Source organism: Meles meles, chromosome 2 (genome assembly GCF_922984935.1).
Source record: "Meles meles chromosome 2, mMelMel3.1 paternal haplotype, whole genome shotgun sequence".
Lineage (NCBI taxonomy): Eukaryota > Metazoa > Chordata > Mammalia > Carnivora > Mustelidae > Meles > Meles meles.
The window spans coordinates 191,968,252-191,982,548 of record NC_060067.1 but is presented as its reverse complement, the minus strand read 5'-3'; the positions used below and the strand labels follow the sequence as shown (position 1 = coordinate 191,982,548).

General features: G+C 40.5%; 1 pseudogene; it reads right to left on the bottom strand.

Annotated features, from left to right (window-relative positions):
* Nucleotides 1–2,225: 2,225 nt before the first annotated feature.
* On the bottom strand, nucleotides 2,226–2,355 carry LOC123937681 (annotated as a pseudogene).
* Between the last annotated feature and the right edge of the window lie 11,942 nt (nucleotides 2,356–14,297).

Genomic DNA, 14,297 nt, shown 5'->3' with positions numbered 1-14,297 from the left:
CCCAATTTTCTTACTTAAAAGTGGACTTTGAAAATTTTGTTTATTTATTTTTAATCGTGTCTTCACAGAGCTGCCATTCCTGGCATCTAGGAGCTTTAAAGAGATTTTGTTTTGGCTTCAAATGCTATCATATGTTCTTCACACCTTGAGTGGTTTTCTATAAACATGGCAAGCCCATTCACCCTGTCAGAAGGTGAGACAGGACAAATAAAACAGACGGTCCGTTGTGCATGAGCCCATGTTACCCCAAAAGCTGTTTCTTATTTTGAAAACCACGCAGACACAATGTTTAGTGGAGCACGTCTGTAGCTCAGGGAAGTTTTCCACTCTAAGTCACTGGCACTACTCCTTTTAGCTACTGATTCCAGCTGTTGCTAAGTAACCATTGTGAAATTGACACCTAGCAAACTACTAACCACCATCTTCCTTTTCTGATCCGTCATTCTTTGAACAGGCTTATAGTTCCCAAATCCAGTGGAACATCAAAGTCCAAGGGGGAGTGGGGAGAGAGAGATCTTAGACTCCTACTGCCTAACCTTTAAATTTTTAAAAAAAATTTATTTATTTGACAGAGAGAGATCACAAGTAGGCAGAGAGGCAGGCAGAGAGAGGGGGGGGAAGCAGGCTTCCCGATGTGGCGATCGGGCAGAGAGCCCGATGTGGGGCTTGATCCCAGGACCCTGGGATCATGACCTGAGCCGAAGGCAGAGGCTTCAACCCGCTGAGCCAGCCAGGTGCCCCCTAAGCTTTACATTTTTAAAGGCGACATTTCTTGGCATTTCTCCCCAAATTCAGTAAGTATGTACATTTGATATAAAGGAAACAAGAGCTCAATGTATACTGTTTGACCATTTAAATAACTCTTTTGTGAGGATGATGAGTTAATACAAATTATGCTCCTGGCAATTGTTATTATTCCATGCAAGGGCGTAGACTTTTGGGGAGCAAGAGTCCACTTTGGGCATCCCTTTCATCGGCTGGGATAGGTGCTTACTGATACTGCAGAACGGCTTACAAGGGAGTTACACCAGGAAAAGTTACGCATCCTCATTTTTTTAGGGATCCAGGAATTGGTGAAGTGTTAAAAGGCAGGGAGGAAAAGGTACAAGTAAAATCTATATTAGTTGGGATTAGATTCATCTGTAACAGGAAATTCAAATTAAGAATAAGATGAACAGGAGCGCCTAGGTGGCTCAGTCGGTTAAGCGTCTGTCTTTGGCTGAGGTCATGATCCTGGGGTCCTGGGATCGAGCCCAGCATCAGGCTCCCTGCTCACTGGGGAACCTGCTTCCCCCTCTCTCCCTGGCACTCCCCCTGCTCATGCTCTCTCTCTCTCAAATAAATAACAAAAGATCTTAAAAAAAAAAAAGAGTGAGTTAAACAAGGCGGAAGTTTCTTTTTCATTCTACATAAATTCAGCTGGCATGGTGGCTCCATAATCATGAAAAAAAAGATAGGCTTCTTCTATCTTCTTGTCCCCATCCTCCTCAACGCTTGTCTTCCACCTCATGTCCAAGATGGATGTTCCACCTGGGCCACAAGGACTATTCTACCCAGTAGGAAAGGAAAAAAGTGAGGAGAAGGGTACCCCCCCTCATTTTTAGGATGCTTACAGGAAGTTTCACATTTCGCTCCCATCTAGAGCAGAGTGTGAACATACACTTTCTTTTGCCTGTAGCCTGCCACCCTCCATACATTTCCACAGTTCCTTAGGTTGATGCTTTTTCCCCTCACCTCCCACCCTGGGTGTGAGGTTGTTTCATACAAGTGTGAGACGGTTTTATCACATTCTGCATTCCACCCTGGGATCCCTCGACTTCCTAAAGGATTTGTAAATTTGCATGAATTAAGTTTCTCTCTTTGTGCTAGAAAATTCTACAGGGTTTGTCACACATCATTTTAAATATTAATAAAATACACCATTTTGATATTATTTTTAGGAATTATGTTTAATATGTTATTATCCTTTTAATATAAATGGCAGCAAATGCTTTACTTAGGGTTGCACAGCTACTCTGTGGCAGAGATAGGATTCAAACTGAGATGATCAAACCTCCAAAGCCCCCTTCCTACGCATCACTTTCTTTTTTTAAGAATCTTAATCTCTGAATCTTCACCTGTGATGGGGAAAACTTTAGATTTCCTTGTGTAGAGTTGCTTGTTCTTTCCCATATGTTGGCATAACAGTGCCTAGATCTCAGGTCACGTTTGGAGAGTGGGTATGGAAGGGTTTGTTCTAGAACTGCCAACTGCCACTGGATGAAAATAGCACATTGACAACTGATTTTTTTCAATTAGCAATAATCGCGCCTCGGATAAACCTCATTGGCTACGATACTGCCACTGCGCAAAGCTGACAACTGATTTTTTAAAAATATTTTGTTTATTTATTTGACAAGAGAGAGTCAACGAGAGAGAGGGCACACAAGCAGGGGGAGTGGGAGAGGGAGAAGCAGGCTCCTAGCAGAGCAGGGAGCCCAACGTGGGACTTGATCTCAGGACACCAGGATCACGATCCGAGTCGAAAGCAGTTGTTTAAGGACTGAGCCACCGAGGTGCCCCACAACTGAGTTGATAATAGATCAATGAAGGGGCACAGATTAGTCAAAGTTGTGGATGGGGCCTCACTAACCATCATTTGGAAAAAGCCATCCCATCACCTATATTTCTTTCTCCTTGTCATAGGGTCAGTCAGCACCCATTTGCAAACTCTGCCGCCTTTGCCACCCAGCAACCAGGGAACATTTCCATTGTCCTGCTGTGCCCTTTTACATCTCCGTTTATAGTGTGCTCAATAGGGTTGCTTCTTACATCTGTTAGTGGTGGCTGACGGCCGTGGAAGCCAAAAGAAGAGGGAACTGGTGTTGTGGCCAAAGAAGGAAATGACCGTTGTGTCAAAAGGTTGCAGTCTGTAGAAGAAAACAATTGATTTTCTCATAGAAACTCAGCCAAAATTCAACATAAGGCCGCTGTATTTTTCTCTTTTGTGACCTGTCACTTCAATGCATTCTATGGTGGAGACCATTGTGTTCCCTTATTGATTATCCCATTCTCCCTTAGTAACAGAACTGCTGTATGATACCAGGCCCGTGGCCATCCAGAAAAATGTCTTCCAGACTCTCTGGAAAACTCGTTGATAAAGTTGCCTTCCACAGGGGGACATGTTAACAATCTGGGTACTGCTGTACATGTATACTGAAGTTGAATAATTAAATGAGTGGATGTGGGATGGTAGGAGTCCGGTATCTCCCTGTTGGAGCAAAGGGAGGTGACTAGAATGATCCATGTGGTAATGGATTGAAGTTGGAGACTGCTGTATGAACTCATGTTTGGCTTAATATAGATACAAATAGTTACATATAGAAATAGTCGTGCAGGGGTGCCTGGGTGGCTCAGTGGGTTAAGCCTCTGCCTTCAGCTCAGGTCATGATCTCAGGGTCCTGGGATCAAGCCCCACGTCGGGCTCTCTACTCGGAGGGGATCCTGCTTCCCCCTCTCTCTCTGCCTGCCTCTCTGCCTACTTGTGATCTCTCTGTCAAATAGATAAAATCTTAAAAAAAAAAAAAAAGAAAGAAAGAAATAGTCATGCATATGTGCAAATCTCTGGTTTAGTATGTGCACATATAGTCCCTTTCCCTTTCACCTGAGAAACAAAGACACCGCAGTAACAATGAGCATACCTAGCATCCGGATCCTGATTTCTAATACCATTCTGCAGTAAAAGGAACCAGGGTTCCTTAAAGAAATAACTGGTTCTAGGACTGGGATATGAAATATACAAGGTGAGCCTGGAACATCTTGTAGACCCAGAAATTAAGGAAATGCTTCAAAAGACACACACACACACACACACACACACACACACACACACACACCCCACAATGAAGGAGCACGTGAAAGGGACAAGAAACCAAATAAAAGGGGCGCCTGGGTGGCTCAGTGGTTTAAGCCGCTGCCTTCAGCTCAGGTCATGATCTCAGGGTCCTGGGATCGAGTCCCACGTCGGGCTCTCTGCACTGAAGGGAGCCTGCTTCCCTCTCACTCTCTCTGCCTGCCTCTCTGCCTACTTGTGATCTCTCTCTGTCAAAATTAATAAATAAAATCTTTAAAAAAAAAAAAAAAAAGAAACCAAATAAAAGAGCTCCCCATGGGCAAAGCTGGAAAAATTTGATCAAGAAAATAAATAAACAAGGATTTGGGGCAATATAACTCAAAGTAGTATTTTAAAAAGCCTTGAGTCCATTCCGATATAAATAAACGACTGAATTAATAGGAAGTTCAAATAATTTGTGCAGATACTCTGCCCTCAAACAGGTGGACCATAACTTTCTACTCTTTAAGTATAAGCCACGCATAGTGACTTCCTTCCGAAGCATATAGAATAAAAGGGGGAAGAAGAGGAGTTACTTGAAAGTTACTTGAAAGGTGTGGGGGAGAAATCTAATATTCCCTTGGCCAGGTGATCAAAGTTAACATCAACAATGTAAATCATGCAGATAGCATACACCCTTGACATCATGTTTTGCCAATGTCATTCTACCTCTATGGTCTTCCTCTCAAACACATTTAACTCCAATCTGATGAGAAGAAGATTTGACAAATCACAATAAAGGGATGTTCAGCAAAGTATCTGTCCAGTACTCCTCAAAACTGTTAAGTTCATAGGGGAAAAAAAAAAGGCTGAGAGTCTGTCATAGTCACGAAGAGCCTGAGAAGATATGATCATTAAATGTAATGTTGCATTAGGGTTAGGGTCTTGGAACGGAAAAAGGGCAATCGGTAAAAACTAAGGAAACAAAAATAAAGCATAAATATTAGTTAATAATGTATCAGTTGATGAATCATTGATATATTATCATCAATATATTATTATATTAATGTAACAAATATATCACACTTATATAAGATGCTAATAATAGGGAAGACTAGGTATGGGATATATGGAAATTCTACTGTCTGTAATTTTTCTGTAAACTGCCATTTTTTTAGAACTCTAAAATAAACCTTATTTTAGAACAACGATATATGAAAAGGGCTCTGCGTGGTCATAGTCATTATGAGTGTGTTCACCTGAACTAGTTGTATTATCAGTACAATTTCCCCAAATGAGGGAGCACATGGCTTCCCTGCCCTGGCAATTCTGTATAGTGAGCTAGCACTCTGGGAATTTCTCCAAATTCCTGTGGAGTTAGTTCCACTCCCGTGAGGGAGTATAAAACATGTTTTAAGAATGAAAACAAACAGCTTTTTTTTTTTTTAAACTTCTAGAGTCTGGAACAAATATAGACTTGAACATCAGAGAGTAGGGAGTGATAGGCGAGCACAAAGCTCATGTTGAAACTGACTCACTTCACAGAAGATAGAGACGCAGTGAGCTGACTGATTAGTCACACCGCCCTGCTCTAATTGTGATTACAAAAGCCAAACTTTTTATGGGCAACACCCAATGAGCCAGACTAAACAGGAGGAATTAGGATCGTGATTATAATGGGAGTGCTGAAGGATGACACTCATTGCTTCAGAGAACCTACACCAAATGGGAAAGCCCGACAGCCTGGAGCAAAGGAGGGAAAAACAACTCTTTAAAGGGCTTAAGTAATCGAGTGACAGATAGTCAAAGCCCCACAGCCTGTGAGGGAGGGAGGCAGTCTGGGAAACAAGGTTCTAGGAGCGCCCAACAAGAGGCCAACGGACGAGCCCCTGATCAAGGAAGGTTTCTACATCTTGCTCTTATATAACTGAGTTCCTGAGCTTTTTCCTGCTGATTTTTTCCCTTTTTTCTTTTTTTAATATAAGCTGCACACCCAGCGTGGAGCCCTATGTGGTGCTTGAACTCATGACCTTAAGATCAAGACCTGAGTGGAGACCAAGAGTCTGATGCTTAACTCGCCGACCTGCCCAGTCACCCCTCTTGCTGATTTAAAAAAAAAAACAAAAAAATTTCTTTTTCAGTAATTCTTTCCTCATTTGTTGCTATTTTTTCTATGTCACCTTTGCTACCATTCACAATTAAGCAAGCAAGCAAGCCCCAGAAGTTCCAAGGGTAAGAACTTGATAGAGAACAAATGAAAACCGTCTATGGGTCTGACTCTTCATAACGGTTTTGCTGTGGTTATGGGAAAGTAGTGGGTTACAAGAGGGTTCTGGTTTCCTTTACGCTATAGGTTTTAGAGTTGGTAAAACTTCCAGGCAGGCATAAAATACTAAATTCACTATCTTCCAAGTGCAAGTAATTGATGATGAAGGCACAAAGTCTCCCAAATCAACATGGACATATTTTGAATGAAATTTGTTTATTACTAAGAATTATTTTGAAGGCATTTTATACTAGACACATTTATAATATATAAATGGCCTTTGGTTCTATATGGCTCATGTAGTGTGTCAGCAGTTGGAAGAACATTAATTGTATCAAACATTTGTATAGCTTGCTATATTTTAATATTTTAAATTATTTTATTATATATTATGTATTACTAAATATTTTAATATTTTAAGGAGTGTTTTTCATATACATTATCCCAGTTGTTGTCATAAAATCCTTTTAATCTCAACCCAATTTAACTTAAGTCTTAGATAGTTGGGGAACAGGGTTGGCGCAGTCATTTACGCAACCGACTCTTGATTTTGGCTCAGGTCATGATCTCAGTGTTGTGTGACTGAGGCCCACATGGGGCTCCACTCTCCAGCGTGCAGTCTGCTTGAAATTCTCTCTCCCTCTCCCTCAGCACCTCCCACTCATGCTCTCTCTCTCTCTCTGTAAAAATACATAAATCTTAAAAAAGTATATATCTTAGTAAAACCAGGTCTAAGAAATAACCCCAGAGTGAAGAATGCAATAAGATACTAAAGATAATATAATAGTTTAAAATATCTGGAATTGTAGACAAATCTAGAAAGCGTTATATTCACAGTCCTCTAGCTTTGCTTCTTTCCTGGATTTCATTCTTGGGTCTTGTCAGGAAATCCACAAAAGTCTCCATCTTGGCTACTCTTCAGAAGCTTTTAAGAATCATAATGCCCAGATCGAGTAAATCAGTATCTCGGGGGGTGGGATCCAGGTATCAGCATTGGTAATTTTTTCAGATAATTTCAAAAGGCAACCAAATTTGGGACACTGTCCGTATTTAAAAAGGGACTTCTCAATTAAAAAAAAAAGTTGTGTGATCCTCCTGGTATACTGAATTTTGGGGTCAAATCACCTGCAGTTATGTTTGAGGAATCAAACGTAAAATTAGACTTGAGACAATCGTTTACTGATACCACATAAAGAGTTTCCCTAATGTTTGCAGTAGATTTGGAGTGGTAGAATTCATTTAAAATTAAATGCGAGACAAGGACAATGAAACTAATTGGTTAATTACTTACAAACCATATGTTTCTGCTAAAACAGCCACTTACTTTGTGAATTACTCTATAGGGATTAAGGAACAAGTTCTTGAAAGAACGTTTACAGTAACTGAGTCACCTGCTGTCACAACAGATCAGTTTCTTACCTGAGAGACTTTCAAATTCAGGAATAGTAAATGCTTTTAAATGAATTATAACAAGCACAAGCTATCGTTAAATGACTTTGGGAATCAGTTGTTTAAGACCAAATATCCAAAATTCTCTAAATCAAGCTCCGACATTGACTCATGCATTGATCTTCAGGAATTTAATCTTCTCATCTGTAAAACAGAGTACTTGCATCTATTTCATGGAGGAATTAAAAGAATTAATTCTTTATAAGGTACGTGGAAGGTGAAAAATATATGTAATGAAATTCCGTAAGAGTTCCTATGGAGGTTGCTAAAGATATGACTGAAATTCATTGTTCTAGCTAGAAGTGTCTCCTTAAGCATATGTTCATTTTCAACTCTTTGTCCATTCAGTGATTCAACAAGTAGTCACTTGTGACCAACTATGTATCACCGGCTAGATAATAAAAAAATTTCCTGTCCTCATGAAATTGTAGTCTTGTATGGGAAAGAGACAACAAACACACACACAAACAAACATATACCAGGTAGTGATAAGTGCTTAGGGAACAGATAGGAGGGGATAGGTACAGGGATAGAGAGTTAAGCAGAGTGGTAAAGGGATCCAGTTAAATGGGGGTGGTTATAGAGGGTCTCTAGGAAAGACTACAAGAAACAGGGGAGAAGTTCTTCATGCAAACATTTTATTTTATTTTATAGATTTTATCTATTTATTTGACAGAGAGAGACACAGCGAGAGAGGGAACACAAGCAGGGGGAGTGGGAGAGGGAGACGCAGGCTTCCTGCTGAGCAGGGAGCCTGATGCCCGATGTGGGCTCCCTGGGACCATGACCCAAGCCGAAGGCAGATGCTTAACAACTGAGCCATCCAGGACCCCTCATACAAACATTTTAGAAGAAAGATTTCTTTTTCCTTTCTCTGTTTCTTTCTTTCTTATGCTTTCTTTCCTTCCATCTTTTTTTTCTTTCTTTCTTAGAAGAGAGATTTCTCAACAGAGGGAACCATAAGTGGAATGTGCTTAGGATCTTCAAGAATAATACAAAGGCTATTATATCTAGGTGAGGAGTGAGGTGGGTTATTTTCAATTAATATTAATATTAACCCCTCTAAGACCTAAATACCTAGATCAAAGTACCTACTGTTCCAAGTAGAGGGTGATGGTTTCTAGGTCAGCACAGCAATTCCAATAAGGGAGCCTTGGGCATTCTTAGTCAAATATTTAACAGTTTCCATTATATTCTAGATTTTAAAAACCTGCAAATGTTGTTCTCTGGAAAGTGTATACTTTTGAGAATATATATATAATTTCACCCTCAGTTTGGATGAGCAAACTCAACCACGTTAATATTAAAATTGCATTAGGGTTTAGGCAGATCTATGGTGATGCTTCATCATTTATTTTTAAACTAGCAAAGTTGCAAAGGAAAAATGATTTCTAAACAATAATGACTCTGCAATGATACTCTAAAGAAATAATTTGTATTTTCTCTATGCTCTCAAACACGTCACTAGATTTACTGGTTGAGCTGAAAGGTCATTCAAAATAACACTGAATTCTTTCTAGAAGCTTAAATCTTACAAACTATCGTACTGAAAAAAGAAAACATATTATGATATTTACAATCAAACTAGGAAGGAAAAATTTTAAAAGTATTAAATATGGAAGGTAAATCAAAAAGTACAGAAAATAGTATAGTGGACAATGCACTTTCATAAAAAAATATAATCTACATTTTTATCTCATTTAGCAGATTAACAGCAATGCCTGCTTATAGTTTTATTCTTTTCTCTCTCTCTTTTTAAATTTAATCAGCGCATGGCCAAAATTGTTTCATCTATGCCCAAATGACAGGTGACATACCATTTTATCTGTAAATATTTTATTATGTATTTTTAAAAGGTTGTCTTTAGGGGCACCTGGGTGGCTATTGGGTTAAGCCTCTGCCTTCGGCTTGGGTTATGATCTTGGGGTCCTGGGATCGAGCCCCGCATTGGGCTCTCTGCTCAGCAGGGTGCCTGCTTCCCTTCCTCTCTCTCTCTGACTGCCTCTCTGCCTACTTGTGATCTCTCTGTCAAATAAACAAATAAAATCTTAAAAAAAAAATTTGTCTTTAAAAAAACCCGAATACTTCCTTTACGCAGTCAGAGTTCAGATACATAAAACATAGAAGTTACCATTTTAATCATTTTCAAGTAGACAGATCAGTGGCACATTCACACTACAGTGCAACCATTTCCAGAACTTTCTCATTTTCCTAAATGGAAATTTCATACTCATTAAACAATAACCCCCAGTTCCTCCCCCTGTTCTTCTCCAGGAGTATGACAACCCCCATTCTACTTCCTGTATCTACGAATGTGACTACTCTGGACCCCTCCTAGAGGAAGACCCACGCAATATCTGTCTTTTGAGACTGGCTTCTTTCACTTAGCGTGTCTTCAAGCTTCATCATGTCGTAGCGTGTGTCAGAATCTCCTTCCTTTTGAAGGCTGAATGATATTTCATTGTGTGTGTGTGCCACATTTGTGTATTCAATTGTCCCCTAATTCTTTTTTTAACTGGTGTATTTCAGTCTTCATTTGCAAATTCACTGAATTCTTTAGGGACAGAGCTTCACATAAAATTTGTGGCAGTGATATTTTTCGAAATCCAAAGAGACAAGAAATCTAAGAATCAAATGACAGATATATAACACCTTCAAAGGAGGCGAGCTTGGGTCGCTCAGTCGGTTGGGCATCTGCTATTGGCTCAGGTCATGGTCATGGAGTCCTGGGATCCAGCCCCGCATCAAGATCTCCGCTTGGCGGGGAGTCTGCTTCTCCCTCTCCCTCTGCCTGTCACTCTCCCTGCTTGGGCTCTCTTTTCTTTCTCTCTGTCAAATAAATAAATAAAATCTTTAAAAAAAAATAAAAAGAACTTCATAGGAGTTCAGACAGTTTCAAAGTTAACTACTTTGAAAATAGGGGCACCTGGGTGGCTCAGTGGGTTAAAGCCTCTGCCTTCAACTCAAGTCATGATCCCAGGTCCTGGGATTGAGCCCCTCATCGGGCTGTCTGCTCAGCAGGGAGCCTGCTTCCCTTCCTCTCTCTCTGCCCGCCTCTCTGCCTACTTGTGATCTCTGTCTGTCAGATAAATAAATAAGATCTTTAAAAAACAAAAAACTACTTTGAAAATAAAACTCCACAGTTTGTGAAGCTGGCTGCTTTTTTGTTTAGTGGGTATGATACCTGTCACATGATGAGACATCATTGCCGAGACTCCACAACCAGCAAGGCTGGCTTTTCCTGCCCAGTTTGGTGGGTCGAGAAAGAGAACCAGGCTCTGGCATGTTGATTCAGCACACCTGGCAAAGATACAGCCTGTGTTCAATCCCAGACAGAATTTCTCAATACATCTGTGAGCCAGCTTGCCGAGCAACGCGATGCCAGGTGACTGTACCACCACCAAGACGCTTCCAGTGTGGGCTTCTGAAAGAGTAGGGAGCGTCGGAGAGGCCGATGTGAATAGGTATTTTGCATTATTGATGTCAAGCAGGAAATGAAAATCTAAAGATCTGAATTCATTAACGTTAACTACATATTGATGGGCTTCGGGTCTTAGAAATGCAGTTCTATGACTTCTCCCAACTTTTTTCCAAACAATTCCTTAAAAATTTATATATATATATATTTTAAAGATTTTATTTATTTATTTGATAGAGATCACAAGTAGGGAAAGAGGCAGGCAGAGAGAGAGGATAAATCAGGCTCCCTGCTGAGCAGGGAGCCCAATGCGGGGCTCAATTCCAGCACCCTGGGATCATGACCTGAGCCGAAGGCAGAGGCTTTAACCCACTGAGCCACCCAGGAGCCCCTAAAAATGTTATATTAAGGTTAGTATCAGGATTCTATAGAGATAATACAATGTAAAATTGCTCTTAAGATCTATTAATTTTAAAATATTTTAATTAATTAAACTACATTAGCAAATTGTGTCCAATTCCACGTAATTGCAAAGTTTCCATCAGTGATGTGATATATAATTGGTTAACTACTTTAATAAGTTTTTAGCATTTTGTAGCTCTGTGCACCTAAATAAATCTCTCCTGTAGCAAAACTCCATGTACATGAGAGAGGAAAGAATAATATTTACCTTATATTCCAGTATTATAGTTGGAACACATAATAATATTCACCAACTTGAAGTGTGAGTAAAGTGAACATAGTATAAATACAGTTCTTTAATCACTAGTTAGTTCTCTAATGCCACTAAGGAAAAGTGCTCTCCAAAATATGCATAAATGGAGAATCATCAAATATTAACACTGAATGAAATTTTAAGATTACGTAACTCAAGGAGCCATAATCACTTTGGATTCGTGAATTGAGAATTTGAAAAAAGTACGCATGTTTTCTCTCAAAAAATGCATATAGTTTTGCTTAAAATTTCATATGTTCCTGGACTGTCCGATGCCCTAATTAAGCATCTGAGTAATTCAATTCCTTCCTTTTATGGCTAATGGATCTGAGACTAGGTGCGGCTATGTGTCCCACCCACAGCTACAAAGTAAGGTAGGGTAGAGAGCTCACTCCTTGCTACAAAGCAATTTTTTTAAAGGTTTTTTTTTTTTTAAGATTTTTATTTATTTATTTGACAGACAGAGATCACAAGTAGGCCGAGAGGCAGGCAGAGAGAGGAGGAAGCAGGATCCCCGCGGAGCAGAGAGCCCGATGCGGGGCTTGATCCCAGGACCCTGAGATCATGACCTGAGCCGAAGGTCAGGTCATTCACCCACTGAGCCACCCAGGCGCCCCTACAAAGTGATTTTTGCTATCACTTGGTTATGAAATGTCTAAGCAAGAGTTCATCTAAACTTAAGCAATTGACAGGAGCGGGGCGCCTGGGTGGCTCAGTGGGTTAAAGCCTCTGCCTTCAGCTCAGGTCATGGTCCCAGGGTCCTGGGATCGAGCCCCGCATCAGGCTCTCTGCTCCGCGGGGAGCCTGCTTCCTCCTCTCTCTGCCTACCTCTCTGCCTACTTGTGATCTCTGTCTGTCAAATAAATAAATAAAATCTTAAAAAAAAAAAAAAGCAATTGACAGGAGTGGCCTCATTGGCCTACATGTGCTGACCTCGCCTCTGACAGGACCTCAGATTGTCACACATGGGGTCTTCCGGTCATGTGTTTGCATTACCGTGGACATAGGGCAACGTCCTCAGTTCAAATGGCTGAAGGCAAATCTGATAAGAGTCACTAGACCAGACTCTCTTTCCCTCATGCTTAATTCATGCTTTGAGCCTCTTGGCTTCCTTACCTGCTCCTGACCTTGCGTCTTGACATATTTGCCTACTTTGTCTGTGGAACAAGGAGGAGGGGCTGGAGAATGTACCTGTGGGGGGAGGCAGAAAACTCTCTTTACCCGGATTAAAGTTAAGCAAGGGCAACATTTTCAAAAGCTTCCTGTGCTTCAGATATTATTTTGTAGCTGGAAGTGAGAGTTCTGGACATTTTTTATATTGTAATAGTGGGCAACCATATTCCCAATGCTGTTGAAAAGTATTTTAAAATGCCCAGTTTTAAGAGTCGCATGCAATTAACTTGGAGAAACTGCACATGTTGCCTAACAGTTGCGTTAAGGCCAAGAAGGAAGCTTGGATTGATATTCCAGGTCAGAGAGGGATTTCCTTGTGAACATATTTGCTCTCAAACAAATTATAAATTGAAATATAGAAATATAACATAAACCCAACAAGTGCTTTTTCTGATTGCTTGAGCAAAACATATATACTTTTTTGTGTGACTTTCTTTTATTTTTATTTTTTATTTTATTTTTTTAGAAGACTTTATTTGAGAGAGAGAGAGCACAGGTGTAGGGGGAGGGAGGAACAGAGGCAGAGGGACAAGCAGACTCCCCACTGAACCGGGAGTCTGCCAGGCTGATCCCAGGAACATGAGATCATGACCTGAACCAAACTCAGATGCCTCACAGACAGAGCCCCCCAGGCGCCCCTCCATGAATTTCTTTTAAAATATAACTTAATCTAATGCTACAGATAATACCTATTATAGGAAATTTGGAAAACCGAAAAAGGAAGAAAATAAAGTTGTAATTCCAGCAGGCGGAGATAACAGCTACCGAGAATTTGCTACATATATTTTCAAGCCCTTTTCTATTAACGTGTATTTACACACACGTACGTATTCATACATGTATGTACATACCTGTTTACATCAAAGTCAGGTCATGCTTTATATGGAGAACTTTATCTCATTCTTTTCTTTTCGTTTGAAGGTTTTATTCATTTATTTGAGAGAGAGTGTCCTGGAGAGAGGGAGAGCAGGAGCAGTGGGGAGGGGCAGAGCGGAGAGCGAGAAGCTGGAGAAGCAGGCTCCTGGCTGAGCAGGGAGCCAGAATTGATTGGCGACTCAATCCCAGGACACTAGGATGGGGATCTGAGCTGAAGGCAAACCCTTAGCCAACTGAGCCACCCAGGCGCCCTCTACCTTGGTATTTTCAACAAATGTAACAATGTAGGATTTTAAAAGTTGTTACATTTTCTTGGAGAACAATTTATTTCTTATTTATGTAGAGAGCACCTGGGGTGAGTGAAAGGGATGGGGTAGAGGGAGAGAATCTTAAGCAGGCTCCACGCCCAGGGCAGAGTCTAGGGACTTGATCTAAGACCTTGAGAGATCATGACCTGAGCCAAATTCAAGAGTCAGATGCTTAACCAACTTAGCCCCCCAGACACCCCTTGGAATACAATTTCTAATGGTTACATGGATTTTTATGATATAGGCATGCCAACATTTACTTAATCATTTACTCCATTATT